At 37.9% G+C, this 19,907-nt stretch overlaps 1 pseudogene; it reads right to left on the bottom strand.

Moving 5' to 3' along the window:
* Nucleotides 1-473: 473 nt before the first annotated feature.
* LOC127645115 (NAD kinase-like) lies at nt 474-18,191 on the bottom strand (annotated as a pseudogene).
* Nucleotides 18,192-19,907: the final 1,716 nt, after the last annotated feature.

The raw sequence follows: 19,907 nt of genomic DNA, 5'->3' as shown, positions 1-19,907 counted from the left end.
CTGGGGTTCTGAAACTGGGGTTCTGAAACTGGTGGTGCTGCGGGTCTGCAGCTGGATACTATAGGTTCAAGCTGACAAAAAGGCTACAGTAACTCAGATTACCGCTCTGTATAATTGTAGTGAACAACATGTTGAACATTGAGGCGGATGGGTTAAAACAGCAGATAACGTCAGGCACCTTATTAGGACCATAGTGTTCCTAATAAAGTGCTCAGTGAGTGTATATAAATAAAATGTTACAAGGTATGATTGTTTCAGTCATTTACTTTGCATATTTTTTTCCATTGAATAAATGAGAATTGTGACTGATGCTGTCATTCTGCCAAACATTTCCTTATGTGTTTGGAACAACATGAGGGTGAGTAAATTACAGAATTTTCATTTTTGAGTTAATACCCCTTTAAGAGGCATATACAAGCAAAAATTAAACTAGACTGACTGCACTATTGCTGCTTTGGGGTTAACTACATTTTAAAGGAATGTTCCAGGTTCAGTACATTTGTGACGATGTTTATTACCACAAAACTTCATTTCTACTCATCCCTCCTTTTCTTTAAAGAAATGTAGGCACTTACAATGGAAGGCCCATTTTTGGAGGGTTTAAACAGAAATGTGAAGCTTATAATTTTATACAAACACATGAATTGTATTAAAATCATGTATTGTTTGAGCTGTAAAGTTGTTTAAATCATAATTGTTTCCTTTTAAAGTTTTAGGGTTTGTTGACATTAGATCATCATGGCAACAAAGTTATCAAATTGGCTATAACTTTCCACAGAAAAGGTCTCAATTTTATCATAATAAAATTATTTATACACTCATATCCGTTGTCTCATGGCTATACTTTTGAAAGTATTTAAAAAAAAATAAAAAATAAATAATAATTGGTCCCCATCACTTCAATAACTTTAATGCAATGACCTTGTAGGGCCAGTAATACTTACTGAGAAATGCAAAACACACAGGATGCATTTGTAGAATTTAAAAAACCACAGCTCAGTCATGATGTGAAAAAAAAAAACCACTATGCTGTTGGACCACAGGGAGACAAGAACTGTGTGGGTATGACTAAGAAAGAAGATATTTAATGTAGCACAGGTGTTTACATTTGAATGGAAACCAAATAGGAGCAAGTGCCAGCTATAGAAAAAGCCTGTCAAACAGGATTTCAATGTAGTTTGTTTTCTGAATTATTTTGAGTAGGGCAAGAAAGCAGGGACGTGCACAGACATTTTGGGGGGCAGGGGCTCAAGTGGGAAAAAAGGGCACTTCTCATAATAATTTATTTTAAAAATGTTTTAAAAATTTTTTTTAAATATATTAACACAACTCTCACACTCCCGCAATTGTTTCATACTCAACAGATTTCTACAAAATAATCAGTTCACACAGAGAACATGGTCTTCTTTAGTATTCACTAGGTTCATCACAAGAGCAGGCAACGGCAAAGGAAACTATGCCACAATGTCCATGTTTTCTATGCTACTAGTTTCAAGTATATATTTAGAATAAATGACTGCACCAAGGAGAAGGTAGTGGTCAATTTTGAGGTTTTGGTCTATTTTGCTTCCATGTTTTCTTTTACTCTAATGGAAAGAAAACTTCCAAAATACACATTTAGATGTTGTTTGTTTTAAGCCTACTACCCTCCGTCTGTTTGCATCTGTAGATTTCTTCTAAATGAATCAAAACAAGCTAATCTGTGTATTTAAACATAACATTTCAGGGGAAAATACTCTAAAGACATTAACTGGAGAAGTTCTGTGGTGATATGCTTAAATTATTTTGTTTATCATATTCACCTGCAGTGCCTTGTCAAATGTATGCACATTAGTGCATTTTAATAAGTTAATCAATGTGGCGATGTTATTAGAGACACATTTTACTGTATTCACCTATTGTGTCTCCATTAAGTACAGCGCATTAACCTGTATGGCCATGATATGTTGCCTTAGCTAAACTTTAGCTAACTTATTACATTAGTAGCTCATGAGTCATGCATGTTAGCGAGACACAAGTTAACTATATTTGTCTTTTGGCTAATTAGCTGTAACGCTAAGGTAGCTTAGTCTTTTGTTCATCACCACTCACCTCCGCACAAGCCAAGACAAACACAACTGGGATAGGAGCTGGGAGGGGCTGCTGCCTGCCTGTCTGTATGTCTGATGTGCCGATGTGTGCTGCACTGCTGCGCAGAGATGCAGAGATATAGAGAGGAGGGAGGGAGGGAGGGCATAGGAACTCGACAAAGTGTCATCTCCCGACCTGATATTTAGATTTTTTATTCAATAAATATATTTGTTTGACAGGGAAGCTGTGCGCAAACAGGAATATATATAAATATAATAAAGCACCCCAGAAAAAGGGCACTTTCTCTCGAGGAAGAAAAAAGTGCTCAAGTCCCATTTGATGTCTATGTGTGCACATGCCTGCAAGAAAGTACAAAATGTACTGGCAATATTTCCCAATAGACAGATAAACTGCATGAGAAGAAAGGAACAGCTGTGATTGCAGCTATAGATAGACAGGAAAACTGCACTAAACACCTGGTGTTAAAATAAAGCGACAGTTCCCCCAAAAATATGGTCATCATTGACTTACCATCTTGTCATTCCAAGCCTTTACAACTTTCTTTCATGGAACACAAAAGGAGATGTTAGGAAGAATGTTAAGGACTGACAGCCTGTCTAAGTCAATGCAAAACAAGTCATACAGGTTTGGAACAACATAAGGGTCAGCAAGTGATGATATAATTAAACATTTTGGGTGAACTGTCCCTTTAAGAGGACAAATTGCAATCCATTTTCTGCTACAATGTGTGTCACAAGTTTAAGAGGGTGGTGGAGAATCTGTGATTGTGAAGATCCCTATTTATGCAAGTTTATAAGCCTAAATATAAACCTGGGCCTGGGGTGGAGGGTGAGATTGGGGGTTGTTAACATAATTTAATTGGTAATAAAATAATGACTGCACCAAATTATTTAACTTCTTCAAGACAGCATGATATTTTAAGGCCTTGAGAAAATAGTTGCTTTCTATGTTAAATAATTAGGTTTTTCACAACAGCAGCATTAAATGATCTGCATAATGATGTTTAGCAATAACTTATAATGACATTCAAGCACTCAACTTTCTTGCAGAAAGCTGAATTGAGAAATCGTAGCTGACTTAAACATGACTGTCGAAATGTTCCATGTAAATTGCACATCCACAAGAGATTACAGAGCATAACAAAGACTCCTCCAGTTTACCTACCAGATCTGCCCTTATTGGTATAAGAATTAATGGGGATTTCTATGGAGTCAATTCCATGCCACATATATTTGCAAAAATATAAAGTATTGCAAAAGAAAATAAAGTTTTGCAAAAGAAAAATAGCAAAAACCAAGATATAATTAATTTCAAAGATCAATGAATGTTGTAAAAGAAACTTAAGAACTTTGATCCTTTTTTATCTCTGCAACAGATTTTTAGGCAGCAATGATTTTGTCACATCTTTTTCTTTGCAATGCCTACTAATTATTTTGCAACACTCCTTATAATCTGCATTTCCATCAAGTGTGATCTCATGATACCGTTTTGCCTTTGCATTTCACTTTTCTGTGCGTTTCACTTTATGGCACTGTTTTGACTTGGGGGTGGAGTCAGGGGATTGGGGCGTGTACAATGGGCTCAGAGATGCCTCCCTGGAAGTTACGTCATTAGCTTGAGACTTGGATCAATAATCATGGCCGAGCAGAGGCATGCAGGTGGATCTCAGGTATGTAAAGTTGATTAAAACTTTTTTGCTTTTGCAATACTTTATATTTTTGCAAATATATGTGGCATGGAATTGACTCCATAGATTTCTACGAACCCTTCAAACATAGGAGGGTCTTTAAGCTAAAGCCATGACTGCAGCTGAATTCTTCCTAGGGCTGAAATGATTAGTCGACATTATCGACAACGTCGACAACAAAAAATGATCGACAAAATATTTAACTACGTTTCCATCAAAGGATTTTTGACAAAAAAAAGTTCAAAATATCATCAAATAAAAATCAAATAAACATCAAAATAAAGCTGATGGAAACGCACATTATCGCTAAAATGTCACAAATGTCGACATCATATTTTTCTGTTTAAAGCGCATAAACTCTATGTCGATGCATCAAATTTGGAAACACGTTTTGTCTATAAAATTGGCATTAACACAAAAATGTTGTGTCACATGACAGAGTTTGCACCAATAGCCTGTGTTAATCATGACAACAGTATTGAAAGCCAATTTATTGTACATGATTATGGATTGATCTTTACGGCATATGGAGCCGATGCAGGAAAAATGCAGGAAAAATTATCTGTATTAAATAAAATTAATTACCAAATGAAAAAAGTAGGCTATATATATTTTTAGACCTCATATATATATGAGTTTTCTTCACACAAATTTTAAATTAGCCTTACCCTGATCTGTAGATGAAAACATTCAGCTGAATGACATGCTCAGAATGTGCTGCACTTTTTCAAGACCATAAACTATCAGAACTATTTATCCAATGCCGAGTTCACTTTCAGAAAATTAGCTTTTAAACATTTTAAAACGTTTAAATACTTTAAATCTAACCCTCTTTACCTCAGATCACATTTACTGTTTATTCCGAAAATGTAAATTTGCATTATGAAGCTAAAATACATTTTAGAAGACAATCAAGTTCAGTTGGTCATTAAAAGTTGCTGGAGAAATATGCAGGACATAATGCAGTTGTGATGGCGATACTTAGATTAGATGATTGTTCAAAATATTGAATATCATGAATGTAGGCTATATATAAACCCTGATATTACACAGCATACATTTTTTTTTCTTTAATAGCTGTGCACTCCGATGGATGGTCCTTAAACGGAGACAGAAATTTTCCCCACTACTTTTGCCGGCAGGTTGCTAGCTTTAACAGGGCCATGACGATCCGCTTTCGGGTCGGAACCGGTGTCAACCTGCAATATGCGCAACATCAGGACCAATGTTACCCTTTTGACTACAATTCCTCGTCTTCTGATTGCTTTTATTTGTTCATTAAAATGACAGTAAGCTGACTAATTTAAATGAATTGTCTCAATACTGTCCCCATGTTTCCCAAACTTCAGAGGAAAATGTAGTGGTCTAAGCACATAACTGGTTATCTGGTAATCAGAAGGATGCTAGTTCGAGCCCCACTGCCACCACCATTGTGTCCTTGAGCAAGGCACTTAACCCCAGGTTGGTCCGGGGTGATTGTCCATGTAGGGCCTAATAATTGCACTGTAAGTCGCTTTGGATAAAAGCGTCTGCCAAATGCATAAATGTAAAACAATTAGGGATATCTGGGAGGCGAATTAGCGATAAACACACATTTCTTATAATATGAGTATCACGTGTATCTTATGGTGAAGAAAATCGGCGATACGCAGCTCTATAAAGAAGAGTTTGTTTTTTGTGAGTTAAATATGGATCGATGTAGGCCTATTTAAGATACATTCTCTTAAAGCAAGTCTAAATATCTTATATGTTGCACCTCATGTAAATGTATCTTGTTTTAAGGATATGGAAAACAAGATCAACACTTGATAACAATAGGTTTATTTGCAGTTAAATTATTAATTAATTAAACAATAAGTCGTTTTTCCCCTTTAATTCAGTGAATGTCATTTAGAGGTATTTTTAAAAGATGATTTTGTCCTCGGCCCTGCGATGGACTGGCGACCTGTCCAGGGTGTCCCCCGCCTTTCGCCCAATGTTAGCTGGGATAGGCTCCAGCCCCCCGCGACCCTGTACACAGGATAAGCGGTTGACGATGGATGGATGGATGGATGGATTTTGTCCTCTTTATTGTTAGTAAGCACGTTTAATACAACCTTTTAAGTAGAGGCACAAGCTGAATAGTCGGTTAAGAGCTAATGATTAATCGTTGCAATAATCGCCCGAATAGTCGAATAATCGTTTTAATAATCGTTAGATTAATCGATTTATAAAAAATTATCGATAATTGCAGCCCTAATTCTTCCATAAGACTTCTGGAAGTCAGTATGGATATCTGAAACATTTTGGAATGTATGATTTGCTATGCATCACAGTTTTGAGAATTCTTCAGCCAAAAGTAAAAATTCTGTTATTGTTTATTCACCCTATTGTTCCAAACCCGTATGACTTCCTTACTTCTATGCAACACCAAAAAAGGAAATTGAGGAATGAACCATTTTATTCCATGAAATTACTAAGAATAACTTTAAAAATAGGACAAAAAAGCTTCTTAAAAGTATCATTAAAGAAGCTCATTCGACATTTTGATGCCATACAATAGCATTGTGTGAGGAATAGAAACAAATTTAAAGGGATAGTTTCCCCAAAATGAAAATTCTCTCATCATTTACTCACCCTTATGCCATCCCAGATGTGTATCACTTTCTTTCACTCCAATGAAGGTTTTTAGAAGAATTTCTGAGCCGTTTTGGTCCGAACAATGCAAGTGAATGGGTGTCAAAATGTTGAAGCTCTGAAAATCACATAAGTCAGCAAAAAAGTAAGACTCCAGTGGTTAAATCAACATATTCCAAAGCTATATAATGGGTGTGGGTGAGAAAAAGATTAATATTTAAGTCCTTTTTTACTTTAAATTCTCCTCCCTGCTCAGTCAATCTCCACTTTAACTTTCACGTTCTTCTTCTTGTTTTTTTGGTGATTCACATTCATCATGCATATCGCTCTCGACTGGGCAGCGAGAAGAATTTCAAGCAAAGAGGGCTTAAATATTTATCTGTTTCTCACCAAAACACATCACATCGCTGGATGACATTGATTTAACCACTGGAGTCGTATGGATTACTTTTATGATGGCTAGATGTGCTTTTAGGAGGGTCAACATTTTGGCATCTATTCACTTGCATTGTATGGACCTACAGAGCTGAAATCTCCTTCTAAAAATCATAATTTTTGTTCCGCAGAAAAAATTATGTGCATGAGGGTGAGTAAATGATGTGAGAATTTTCATTTTTGGGTGAACTATCCCAAGGCACTATTCACTGATAATCTTCTCCTCCAGAGCACTTTGACCAGATCGATTTACTGAGTTGAACTCAAGAACCGGAACAGTCCATTTACATAAATGAATGATTCGTTCATGAATTAACCGATTCATTGAGAATACCTGACCCAAAATAACTATTTGTTCTTGAATTGGACATCTTTACTTCTCTCATGAACATGTGGATAGCTAGGGCCGAAACATTTTTAACTGTACGAAAAAAATCGACCAGTACATTCTTCACAATTTCTCCTTTAGTGTTCCAAAGAATAAAGAAAGTCATACAAGTTTGAAATGACATGACAGATTTTTCATTTTTGGGTGTTTTCGATGATGATGGTGTATCAGTTCTCAGTATCTGAAGAGACGCTGGCATCTGTTAGGCGTGTTTGCTTCTTGCGGACATTCCAGTGGAGGCACTGAGCCAGACTTTCAAACCAGTCATTCATCAGGTCATGACAGCAGATAGATGGAACTGGATAGCAGGAGGTTGTGATCTTAATACTAAGGGAAAATAACAGAAGTTGTGAAATCAAAGCATAAATAATGATTTTTTTTTTCTAAGAATACTTAAACCATAATATTATTCAAACATAACAAGCACTAATGCCTTTATCACTTGATCAAAGGTGGCTTCGTAAAAAACAGAAGAACTACATTTCAGGTCTCAGCTGTGTGAAGGTTGGGTGATGATACTTATTGATACAAATTTTCATAACTGTAAATACAGCTGTTGTATTAATAGATTAAGGCAGAGGTAAAATCTTTTTTCTAATGGCCTAGTGTAAAGAAGAGCCACACCTGTCACCATGCTGGATCTCCTGCCTCTTTCTGCTACCAAATGACACCCAGGCTGTGTTGCGAGCATCAGGGGACAGCGTTATCTGCAGAGCAGGATTTTAAAAGGTTTAACAGACTTCTGATCACCTCGTATGAGGAAAACGTAAAACCACAACTTTGACCACAGTTACATTTCTGCAAATTTTCTCGGCAAATGTACTTAAGTCATTGAAATCCAATATGTCTATTTTAAAACCTTCTCCATCTGACCAATCTCACCATGAGCTCCACACCAGCAGGCACCACAATAGGTCTAAAGGAGAGGGAGTGAGGGCAGATGGGGGTGACCATAATAGCAGGGACATTGGGATGGATCATGGAGGCTCCCGCTGCGGCAGCATAAGCCGTGCTGCCTGTGGGGGTGGATACGATTACACCTGCGTGGAAACAGGCCACAAATTTCCATTTATTTTCATGCCTGCTGGTCTCTTGTCAAAGCAAACATAAAGTCAATTTAGTGCTTTGTGGGATCTGCTTGATCTAGTAGCAGAAAAAACATAAATTATTGGAATGAAGAGGAATAAAAACACAGGAGCTATTTGTGGAAAGAGTTAGGTGTGCACGGCTTTAGTCAGGAGGGGTGGCCTGGAGTGTTTTAGTAACTCAATATACTTTATAATAGGGGGGGGTTCCCTGTAATAAGTGCACTGTAAGTCGCTTTGGATAAAAGTGTCCGCCAAATGCATAAATGTAAATGTAAAATGTAGTCTCTGAATGCAAGTGTTATCGTTCAAAGACTGCAACCAAATACTGAAATCCTGTTATTATATAGGGGATAAGGTTTGGTTGGCTAGCATGGGCAGTTAGTCCCTGCTTTTAAATTATGTAACTATACCATTAGGGGCTTTTAAAAAAGCAAGATGGAGACCACTGAATGGAACTCAATGAAGGTGTCTCAAGAAAAAGTTAAAATTCTTTTCAGTTGACACTTCGTTAAGTCCCACCTTGAAAATGTTTCTTACCGATCCAATCATAGCAACTTTTTCATTGTTGCCATTTCTCTGATAAGTGTTTGCTTTTTTATAAAGAGAGCCTATGGGAGGAAAGTGTGTTGGAGTTGTTCTAAGAAGGATTTTATCAAAATCAAAAAAAAAACAAAAAAAACAGAGAGGATACATGGAGTGTATTTTCTTTCTTTTAAAAAAAATCTTTAAATAAATCTCCCGGAGCATGCTGTATCATTCCTTATTCCTAAACAAACAATTAGAACTTCAGCGAGGACACCTACATTTGCTCCAATGTAAATTAAAGCTAACAACTTACATTAACTATGATTCAGGTCTGAAGGTGATAATAAATATAGGGTTCACAGCATCATAGTGAGTGTGTTTATTATGATGTGTTTTAAGCAGTTCTTTTCAGTTACACTAATGTTATGAGATTTATAATCTTTTCAAGTGACTGATTCACAGTCTCCACAGTTTTCAATCAAATTCCTGTGTAATTTAACAATTTATTTTACAAAAAAACACCAGATAAATATGATTTACAATATAACTTTTCAGTCCAGCCCATGTTATAACACAATCCATTCCATTTATGAAAGTATTTTGCCAAAAAAGGTGCCGGCAAATTCACGGCAATCTCCTATTTATGGCGTTATTTCCCTGTCAAATGTCGAGAGCGCATTATTGTAGCGCGAAAGTACATTAATGTTATGCGCGAGCGCGAATCCCTCTGCTCGCGCGCGGAATATAATGCGCCGAGCGCGAATCCCTCTGCTCGCGCGCGGGAACTGGGCGCGCGCTCTCAGATACACGCTGCTCTTGAAAGAATTTTCTCTGCGCTCGCTCAGAGAATATGCCTGCACTTAAAACGTGTTCATTGCAATCGCGAATCTCTCCTCTTCGCTTAAAGTAAGCGTGTTTGTGCTTAGACTGTGTCCCGTGCGTTCGCGCATGCCCAAGTACTCTTCTCTTCGATTTCTTTCTCTTTGCTCTTGGCATAAACGCTGTCAAAACGGCAACAACCAATCAGAAAAGGCTTCAACGACTGACCAATGAAAACGCGACATCGTACATGGAATCTAATTGGTTGATATTGAACCGCACATGTTCATGTGTTCAATCAAGACGATTCAATTCAATCAAGACGAGCCGAGATGGATCCGCAGAATCGGCGATCTCAGGTAAACAGTTTTATTTGTTTTGATGTTAAATATGTCAAATGTATCTTAGAAATGTCTGGGAAGAGGGCGATTGGATTATTTTACATATAAATGACCTAGACTGTCAACCACATTCATACTACAGAGCTATGCCCATTGTAGTGAGATTTTTGAGCCAAATAGATTTGAAAGCCGATTCCAAAAGGCAAAAATAATATTTTACGTCTGATAATTAACACATTGTCTCGTGCAATCACACCAGTGATTAAACATTAAGTACGTAGCGAGATCAACTGCTAAATTAAAATCTGAAAAAAGACTTGGGGAAGATAAGGTGGCAACATGCCCCGTAAAATTATGCTAGTCCTTTATCTATTATGGCTGTCACGAATGAAGTGATGTGAAATGAAAAGTGTCATCTGCAATAGATTTTCTTTATCGCTGGATTGCAGCGTTGAGTGTTATAACGTTAATCAATCACCCACTTTCTGTTGAGCTTAATTAATGCAGTTTGGCCAATCAGAGGCATTTTGATTAAAGGACAAGTTAGGTATTTTACACTTAAAGCCCTGTTTTAAGATCGTTTCTGATGAAATAGAGCGGTTAAGATTAAAATTTGGACCAAGGCGTCATAAAACCAACGGCGTCAATATGAGGCGCCAGATATATATGGGCCAGAAGAGCCTCCTAGTGGTCTAACCCTAACCAATCTTTCAATCTTAACCGTTCTATTTCATCAGAAACGATCTTAAAACAGGGCTTTAAATGTTAATTATCAGGCGTAAAATATTATTTTTGCCTTTTGGAATCGGCTTTCAAATCTATTTGGCTCAAAAATCTCACTACAATGGGCATAAGCCTGCAGTATGAATGTGGTTGACAGTCTAGGTCATTTATATGTAAAATAATCCAATAAGCCCTCTTCCCAGACATTTCTAAGATACATTTGACAAATTTAACATCAAAACAAATAAAACTGTTTACCTGAGATCGTCGATTCTGCGGATCCATCTCGGCTCGTCTTGATTGAATTGAATCGTCTTGATTGAACACATGAACATGTGCGGTTCAATATCAACCAATAAGATTCCATGTACGATGTCGCGTTTCATTGGTCAGTCGTTGAAGCCTTTTCTGATTGGTTGTTGCCGTTTGACAGCGTTATGCCAAGAGCAAAGAGAAAGAAATCGAGAGAAGAGTACTTGGGCATGCGCGAACGCACGGGACACAGTCTAAGCACAAACACGCTTACTTTAAGCGAAGAGGAGATTCGCGATTGCAATGAACACGCTTTAAGTGCAGGCATATTCTCTGAGCGAAGCGAGAAAATTCTTTCAAGAACAGCGTGTATCTGAGAGCTGCCCAGTTCCCATGGCGAGCAGAGGATTCAGGCCAGCGATTATATTCAGCGAGCAGCAGAGGGATTCGGCCGCAAGATAACATTAATGTACTTTCGCGCTACAATAATGCGCTCTCGACATTTGACAGGGAAATAACGCCATACCTATTCCTTCCCATGGGGAGTTCTGCAGAGCTTGTAAGAGCGAGCGACTGTAACCAAGGGTGGCGGAGCTTAGCGGAGGGTAAATTGACACAGCATCTTACAAAAAGAAGCAGAACAATGGTCAAAGATGTTGGTCTACCACATTTACAAAGAAAAAAAAAAAATAATAAAAAAAAAAATAGCACAGACAGATTTAAAAATGTGTGCTTTGTGAACGGCTCCTTATGTGGGCATTTGTCAGTCACAGCCAAGCAACTGCTATTGAGATGAATGGGAATGAGAACAGATACTCTCTGGATAATAGGTTTATTATGTATGTCCTCTTTGTTTGACATCAGTCTTGGTATCATTTGCAATGTGTTCAAAGGCCGTTACAATACATTAACCACAGGGACAAAAGATCAACAAACAGATAGTTCCTCGTTCCTGGGTACAATAACTGCATATTATAAAAAAAGGAAATAAGTAACACTATAAACAACGCCAAGTGCTGTCAAAATGTGCTTACCGTCTCCCTGAACTGATGTGATGAGGCATCCATCCAGGTAAAGTTCAACATTAGACAGGTAAGAGGAGGGTCCTCTGTCCACCACCACCTCATTTAGAACCTTTATACACACATAAACAATGTCCATATCACAAAAGGTGAATGAATTACCTATCGACTAGAGCAGTAAACGGTGTGACCTGACAGCCTGAAATTATAATCTGTTTAAAGATACTGTATATTACTATAGAAATAGCATTCCATGTTGGTCTAAAATATTAATCTCAGATGTAAATGAGTAGAGCCACAGACTGTCAATGACCTAAAGTTATTGCTAGGGCAACTGGCAACACAGGCCTATCACAACTGTAATTTTCAAATAGCTCATGTTATGTCTGTCACCATGGGGAAAAACTACCATAAAGCCTTGGAGGAAAATCTCATATCAGACTGGTACCTCTTCTTAGGCCTAAATAACACCATTAAAAGGGTTAGTTAACACAAAAATGAAAATTGTTAACACACACCTGTGTTGTTATAACCCCATATGACTTTCTATCTTTTTCTTAACACAAAGGGAGCAATTGTGAAAATATATTGTGCTCAGTCATGCCATCCAATTGCAGTTTATGGAGACTCATGATTGTTGTGAAAGCACACAATAAGGTTTGGTGAGAAACAAACCGAAATCGAATGTATTATTTAGTGAAACTCTTGACTGACTGTTCCAGTTCTGTGCGCGCTTTCATGAGACTGCACAAGAGTAACAGATGGCTTGCTAGATGTTTTGATGTAAAGATAGTCGGAGAATAGATGCATTTATTTGCTCAGCCAACCTCATTTGTTTGAACATGGATGTCTAGAGTTGATATTAAACTTTAACTATGTTTTAGCAATACCAGTCTTTCTGCAGGATTTGCAAAACTGATTACCAACTCAATTCAGTACCTGCATGCTGTCCAACTAATATATATATATATACACAGATAGAGATATAGATAGAGAGAGAGAGAGAAATTGTATCTTTGTTTAATTATATAATTACTTGCGATCTTGAACCAATGTTTAAGCAATCTTTTAAGAAATACTTGAAGACTTGTTTTCATTTAATTTACTAATATTTATATTAACATTTATCATTTTACATAAAATAGTGCATTCAAAAGCATCTTCCCCCGTTTTGCTGAGGAACTGAATGTGATAAGGAACATGAAATTTCACTTGTATTGGTATCAAGAACTGAAACTCTTATTGACAAATTTACTCCTCAATAACTCCTAAAATACTGTATTCTGGCCTATTCGTTTGTCAGGCATTTGTTATCTTTTCTGCTATACTGTATGCCCATCTTTAATATCTCAAGATCTGCACTTTAGGTACCTCTACTCTAAATAACATTTAGCTTGTCATATTTCCTCAATCCTTTTAACAATGATTTGTTTTGTTTTTAACAATTTATAGATTTGCCGTTTTTCCTAGTGGCTCTGTGTATTGAGGTGTGTTACCTGTAACTGCAGTGTGATCTTTCCTGCCTCGCAGTTTATATGGTTATGAGGCACTATACCATTCTCTTCAGCACCTAAATGCTGCTCACTCCTCTGAAACATGCCTTTCACAACCTTCACCTTCAGATGACTGCGCAGTATGATAGCTGCATTACCTACAACAGCCAGACACACACACAACCTAAGAGATGCCGTGCTATAATGTAAATAGAATGCAGTAATTAGTGTTGTTACTAAATATGTGCAATCCCTACAGTGATAATATTCACAAAATAGCATGACCTTGAGTGCCTTATTACTTTTATGAACTAGTTACTACATAACACAAATATTTATTTATAAAACAAAACAAAAATGCATTATTTTACTAAGCAAATTCATTAAGTGCTATTTTTCCATTAAAAGATATCATTTCTTAAAATCTAAAGCTGTAATATAATTTTAAGATAAGCCAACAAATTACAAGTTTGCAGATTGCCTCTTGATCACCGTACCTTCAAACACTTTATCCACCTCTGTTCTAAAGGACTCAAACTTGAATGGTGTGAGGAATCCTAAGGAGCCCAGATGAAAAGCCATGACTGGGGGAACACTGCCCTTAAACAAACAAGACAAAAACCTAAAAAACCCCAGATATGATTCATAAACTAATCCCTAAATGTTTCATTTTTGAATATCCAAATGCAGCATACATTGTGCACCATACACAGGTGAGGCCAGTCAATGGAAAGCAACTGATAATTATGACTGACCTAGTAGAGAGGAGAGTACCTGAAAAAGGGAGGATGCATATAGCAGAGTTCCATCTCCACCCAAACAAATAATCAGATCTATGCAGTCTGAGATGTCATCATACCCTGCAGGGGTGTAGCACCAAATTTTGGGCCCTGGGTACAAACCATCTTGCTGGGCCCCCGTACCAAATATGTATGTATAGAAAACTGACTTCTAAGGGGCCCCCCCTGCCTCGGGCCCTGGGTACTCGGTACCCTTTACCCCCCCAGTCCGACGCCCCTGATACCCTGTATGAAAATGTACAATGGTCAATTGCTTATTTTCCTAATGCACCCCATCCATTATTGGTTAAAGGTGAGTCTAAGGTTATGCAAATCCTGCTACAGGTGGATTTGCAGACATTTTGATAACTGCTTGTTGAGCAGGCCCTAGCCAGTCCTAACACTGTGAGGTTTCAGTACCTTCCCTGAATGTGCACAGGTGATTGCGAATGGCAGAAAATGACTCATCCTTCATGAGAGTGGCATCATCCACAACTTTCTCCTCCACATAAACCATCAGATGTTTCTCCTGAGAGTAAAGAGAAACAATGTCAAGGCTTTTGATACTTTTGTATAGAGCTTCCTGATTTTAGCACAAAATAATATAGGCAAGGGTTTGTCAAACTTTTCAGGCCAAGCACCACCTCTGACCACAATTTTCCCTCTGATTTTTTTTCTCTCCATTTGATTTGAGTGCAAGATTAAGCACTATTCCTGTAGTTAAGATAAATCATGGGCCTGAAAGACCCTCATCTGCTCCTTGACTGATCTTTGGACAGATCTGGGATCTTGGGAAGGACACTATTAAAGCTGCATCTAAAAACACAAACTTCAAAATATGAAATCCCTTGAGTTCAAAATTAAATAATTGCCCAAGTTTTACCTAAGCAAAATGATGGTGTGTGACCTCTCCAAGAGTTCTTTTCACTGCAGCTGAGACATTCTCATCCCACGTAATAATGTGGGCTATGCAATAGTCTTAGGAATATTCTGCATTTAAAACAAGTTAAGCTCAATCAACACAAATGGCCCTTCTTTTCTTAAAAAAAGAAATACAATTTAGGTTACAATGGAAGTAAATGGGGACAATTATGGAGGGTTTGAGAACAGAAATGTAAAGCTTACCTGTATAATTTTATAAAAGCACTTATGTTCATTCTTCTTTTAAAAATTGTGTATTATTTTAGCAGTAACATTTTTTAAAGGAGCACTTTTACGGTCGCTTTAGGATTTTAGTGTTTATGCCATTACGTTTACATGGCAACAAAGTTGTAAAATTGGATATAACTCTACACAGAAAAGGTTAGAAAGTTTATCACACTAAAGTCATGATATCATTTACATTTATTCATTTGGCAGACGCTTTTATCCAAAGCGACTTACAAAAGAGGAAAACATAAGCGAATCATCTTAAGGAGACAATGGTACGAAAAGTGCCATACTACAAAGTTTCACTATCATCAGAATAGTACACCAAACAGATTTAAGTGCAACAAGAATTGTAAATATTTTTTTTTTTTTAGTGACTGGTGCCTCTTTGTTTTGGTACGACAAGGCGACGTTCCTTAGCCGACTGCAGGATTCTGGTGGGAACGTAGATCTGCATAAATGTTTTTAGGTATGCTGGAGCAGACCCAGTGACTGTTTTGTATGCCAGCATCAGGGCCTTGAATTTAGTACGTGCATGAAACGGCAGCCAATGGAGAGAGACAAAGAGTGGTGTAACGTGCTCTCTTAGGTTCATTAAAGACCAGACGTGCTGCTGCATTCTGGATCATTTGGAGAGGTCTAAGAGCACATGCAGGAAGGCCTGCAATGAGAGCATTACAGTAGTCCAGTCTAATTATGACAAGTGACTGAACAAGAAGATGTGTTGCATGTTCAGAGAGGAAGGGTCTTATCTTCCTGATATTGTAGAGTGTAAATCTACATGATCTTGCAGTCTTTGAGATGTAACAAGAAATTTAGCTTGTTATCGATGGTTACCCCAGATTTCTGACCGTTTCGGAAGGCGTTACTGTAGTTGTACCCAGCTGCACGTGATGTTGTGTTCAACAGTAGGGTTGGCTTGAAAGACAAGGAGTTCAGTCTTGGCTGGGTTGAGTTGCAGGTGGTGTTCCTTCATCCAGGCTGAGATGTCTGCCAGACAGGCAGCGATAACATGCTTATTGTTCTTGTTTTGTGACTATATTTTTGAAACAGCAAGGATTTCAACATTTACGGAATAGCTTAATTCACTTTCACTGTAAGTGCTTCACTGTGACAGATTTTTGCTTTTTTTTTAAAGGAAAGGAGCGACAAGTATAAATATATTTTTGTGATTATTCAAATGATGCCACAAATGCTGTCAATTGAGCTGAACTTTTACATTATACTACATCAATCAGAAATTAGAAATACAATTAAAAATTATTTTAAAAATGACAAAAATTATATTTTATTTTTATTCTGTCATAACTTGTCACGTACCACTGACTGTGTATCACTGGTGGTATGCATACCATAGTTTGAGAACCACTGATATAGATAAAAACGGTATAATCAAATGTATTTACAAATAAAATGAGGACAAAGGGTAAACGACAGTATCCCAGCTTACAAGCTAGCCTAATAGCTAGCGTCCCCTGCCCTCTGCTTTTGCTTTCAAATGGCCTACCTCTAAAAGGAACCTGCAAAGCTCTTTGAATGGCTCCAGCAGGCCCTCGTCTCTGATCTTTCTGATGAATAGTACATTGAGTGGGGTTTGTTCCATGTGAGACGCTGGCTTGCTGGATCCTGAATGTGCCTGTGTGGAAAGACAACAGAGTAGGCAAACATTCTGTGTCACCAACACAGTCTGCATAGAGCAAAACCAAATGCACTTTTGTCCCACCCCTACTTTTGTTACAGAACATACAGTCATGGTCTAAAGTTTATAAGCAATCTAATGTTGACTTTGCTTCTGACAATTCTAAGATCAGCTGATTTTCTAAATAAATTTGTTTCTGTAATAATCCCATTTAAATTGGAGTGAAATCCGAAATTAGTGATTTTTACAGTTTCGCTCAAATCATCATTCTTCATTTGACACGTTACATAACCTCCTCACTTGTAAAATATATTATTTATACCGACACGCATTCAGCATAACATCAAATATCAAATAGCAATCCTGTGACCATAAGCCAAATCCCCAAACAGACTCTAGAAAACCCCACATTACCATTTGCATGTAGTTTGTCCTGGAGGGTGTAATACAGGCATAGTGCTGGGGGCTTTTGGAAGCGGTGCATTTAGAAAGTTCCAGCAGGAGAGGTGGTAACTGCCACAGTGCTGCTTGTTCTGTCCTCCGGTCCCAAATAACAAACCACCCTTGACTAATCTCAATGTAGTTTGCACAGTGTTATCACTTCTCTATCCAATCCTTTACTTGACTTAATTTAAACAGTAACAACATACAGAGACAACCTGGCCCCTTTTCATTACCTAATGTGGGACTGAATGCTCTTACTTACATGACTGAGGTCGAGTTGGGGAGAACACAAGCTTTGGGTCCAAAATGAGTAGCAGGATTTGGACCATGAAGAAAGTGTCCTCGTCTGAAACAAAAAAGGTAACTTCAAATCTACGTCCTCCAATGCTAAGATCTGAATTAACCTAAATCAAGTCAATCAAATCACATACTGATTACTGTTGTGGTACCTGCATTCATCCCATCTTTTAGGGGAACTCTCTGCAGTCTCCTCAGCTGATGACCAGTGCTGCTCAGGCAACCAACGTTGTTCTCTTTGCCCTGACAGGTGTTCTGGACAGTCTGCCTTCTGAAGAGACCTCTTCACCTCTCTCCATCTCCTTGGAAGCTTCCCCTGCCACCCCTGTGACCGGATAGATGTACTGAAATTCGCACCCTCCTCCACTTCTTTGGAAGACAGCTTCTTCTCTGTGCCCTCCATTCTTATGAAGCAAAAAAATACAGTCATTACAGACGTTTCTCCTCCTGCTTGAACTACTGTTAAGATCACAATTATGCATGCAAATCTTTTTCCTGCTGCGATCCCTTCAATATGGATGTAGATTTTTTTATCATTCCATGAAAAAATAAGAAAATAAAATCAACAAGGACAGCCAAATCACGGAAACTGCTAAGACTGGCCACTGTAATATCAGCGTCAGGTAAGCACCTCACCTTAAATTCTCACCTCAATTACGTAATGTTATAATTATATAATTCACAGATAAATATTGTTTATTTCAGTGGGTATATTATAAGCAGCCCCTTCTATAAAGTGATCATATGAATTTTTTAATAGGGTTTTTAAAAATAATTTAAAATGTATAATTAATATATTAAAATGAAATCAATAAATTAAAGAATGATTTAAAAATGTTTTTTTTTAAATGATATGTCATGGAGTTTAATAGAAAAATAGGTTAATTTTATCACCCAAATTAATTCAGTGTGTTTATCCTTCTGTAACGCCCACATCTAGAAAACATCTTAGATCTTAGTCCCATCCAAATCAGTACTTGAAATCACAGAATTCAAGTGATTATAATTATAACTCAAACGTTGTTTAGAAAAAAATCCCTTCCAAATAGGGCTTAAGACTGTAAAAAATGGGGAGTCACGTGATGCCATGTGAGTTAACACTTTTAATGACATGAACCGGTGAGATTCGATACACTGTTCCACGTTCTACATTTTTTTAAATTTAAAATTTGTATGCATTTGGCAGACGCTTTTATCCAAAGCGACTTACAGTGCATTTATTACAGGGACAGTCCTGCCGGAGCAACCTTGAGTTAAGTGCCTTGCTCAAGGACACAATTGTGGTGGCTGTGGGGTTCGAATCAGCGACCTTCTGATTAAAAGTTATGCCGCCACCACCACTCCATGTTCTAGGAGGAAAACATGTCAAAGAATTCAAAATCCTTGGGCTCTGGAGAAATGAAAAGACACTTACGTGCTCAAACGGACGCCCCCGAGCAGGCTGCGAGCCTGGGAGTCAATTTAGTCGGAGAGGTGCGGGAAATGTGGCGAAAGATGCTGAACATGTCGGCAATACTGACGAAGGTTGTTGCTGACTTTGAGGATCTTGCTGTGATACATCGATCGATCACTGCCATGGAGGCGAAGTTCACTGATGTGGTTACAAGAGTGGGGGATGTCGAGAAATGGATCGATAACCTGGAGTCATCGGAGAGGGAATTATCTGCTACTCCACTAGCGACCAAGGTGGATTTGGAGCGTGTCTGGGAGTGTGTCTATGGACAAAAATGTCCAGAGTGTTTAAATCAGACATTAATTTAAATGTTGCTTCGAGCATATGGCTGAACCCAAAATGATGTATTAATAAGTCCCCTTTCTGCTGGACAGAGTGTATTGTGAGGGAGGTTAATACGCTCGGTGACCTATATGAGAGTGCAGTGTTGAGATCCTTTGAAAATATGGTTCAACATTTTGGGATCCCCAAGTCTCAATTCTTCAGATATTTACAGCTGTGCCACATACTTGCATACTTGCACTATTTTTGGGAGGAGCATACACCCCCCTAGAGTGGCTTTGGTGGAGAACGAATCTCAGTTGCCTCCATGTCTGAGACCGTCAATCCACACATCTTATCATGTGGCTTGCTGAGCATCTTACCGCAGAGACATAGCGCGTGTGG

The sequence above is a fragment of the Xyrauchen texanus genome, chromosome 6 (assembly GCF_025860055.1).
Source record: "Xyrauchen texanus isolate HMW12.3.18 chromosome 6, RBS_HiC_50CHRs, whole genome shotgun sequence".
In the NCBI taxonomy this organism is placed as follows: Eukaryota; Metazoa; Chordata; class Actinopteri; order Cypriniformes; family Catostomidae; genus Xyrauchen; species Xyrauchen texanus.
The sequence above is the reverse complement of the archived record's forward strand: the minus strand, read 5'-3'. Positions and strand labels throughout refer to the sequence as shown.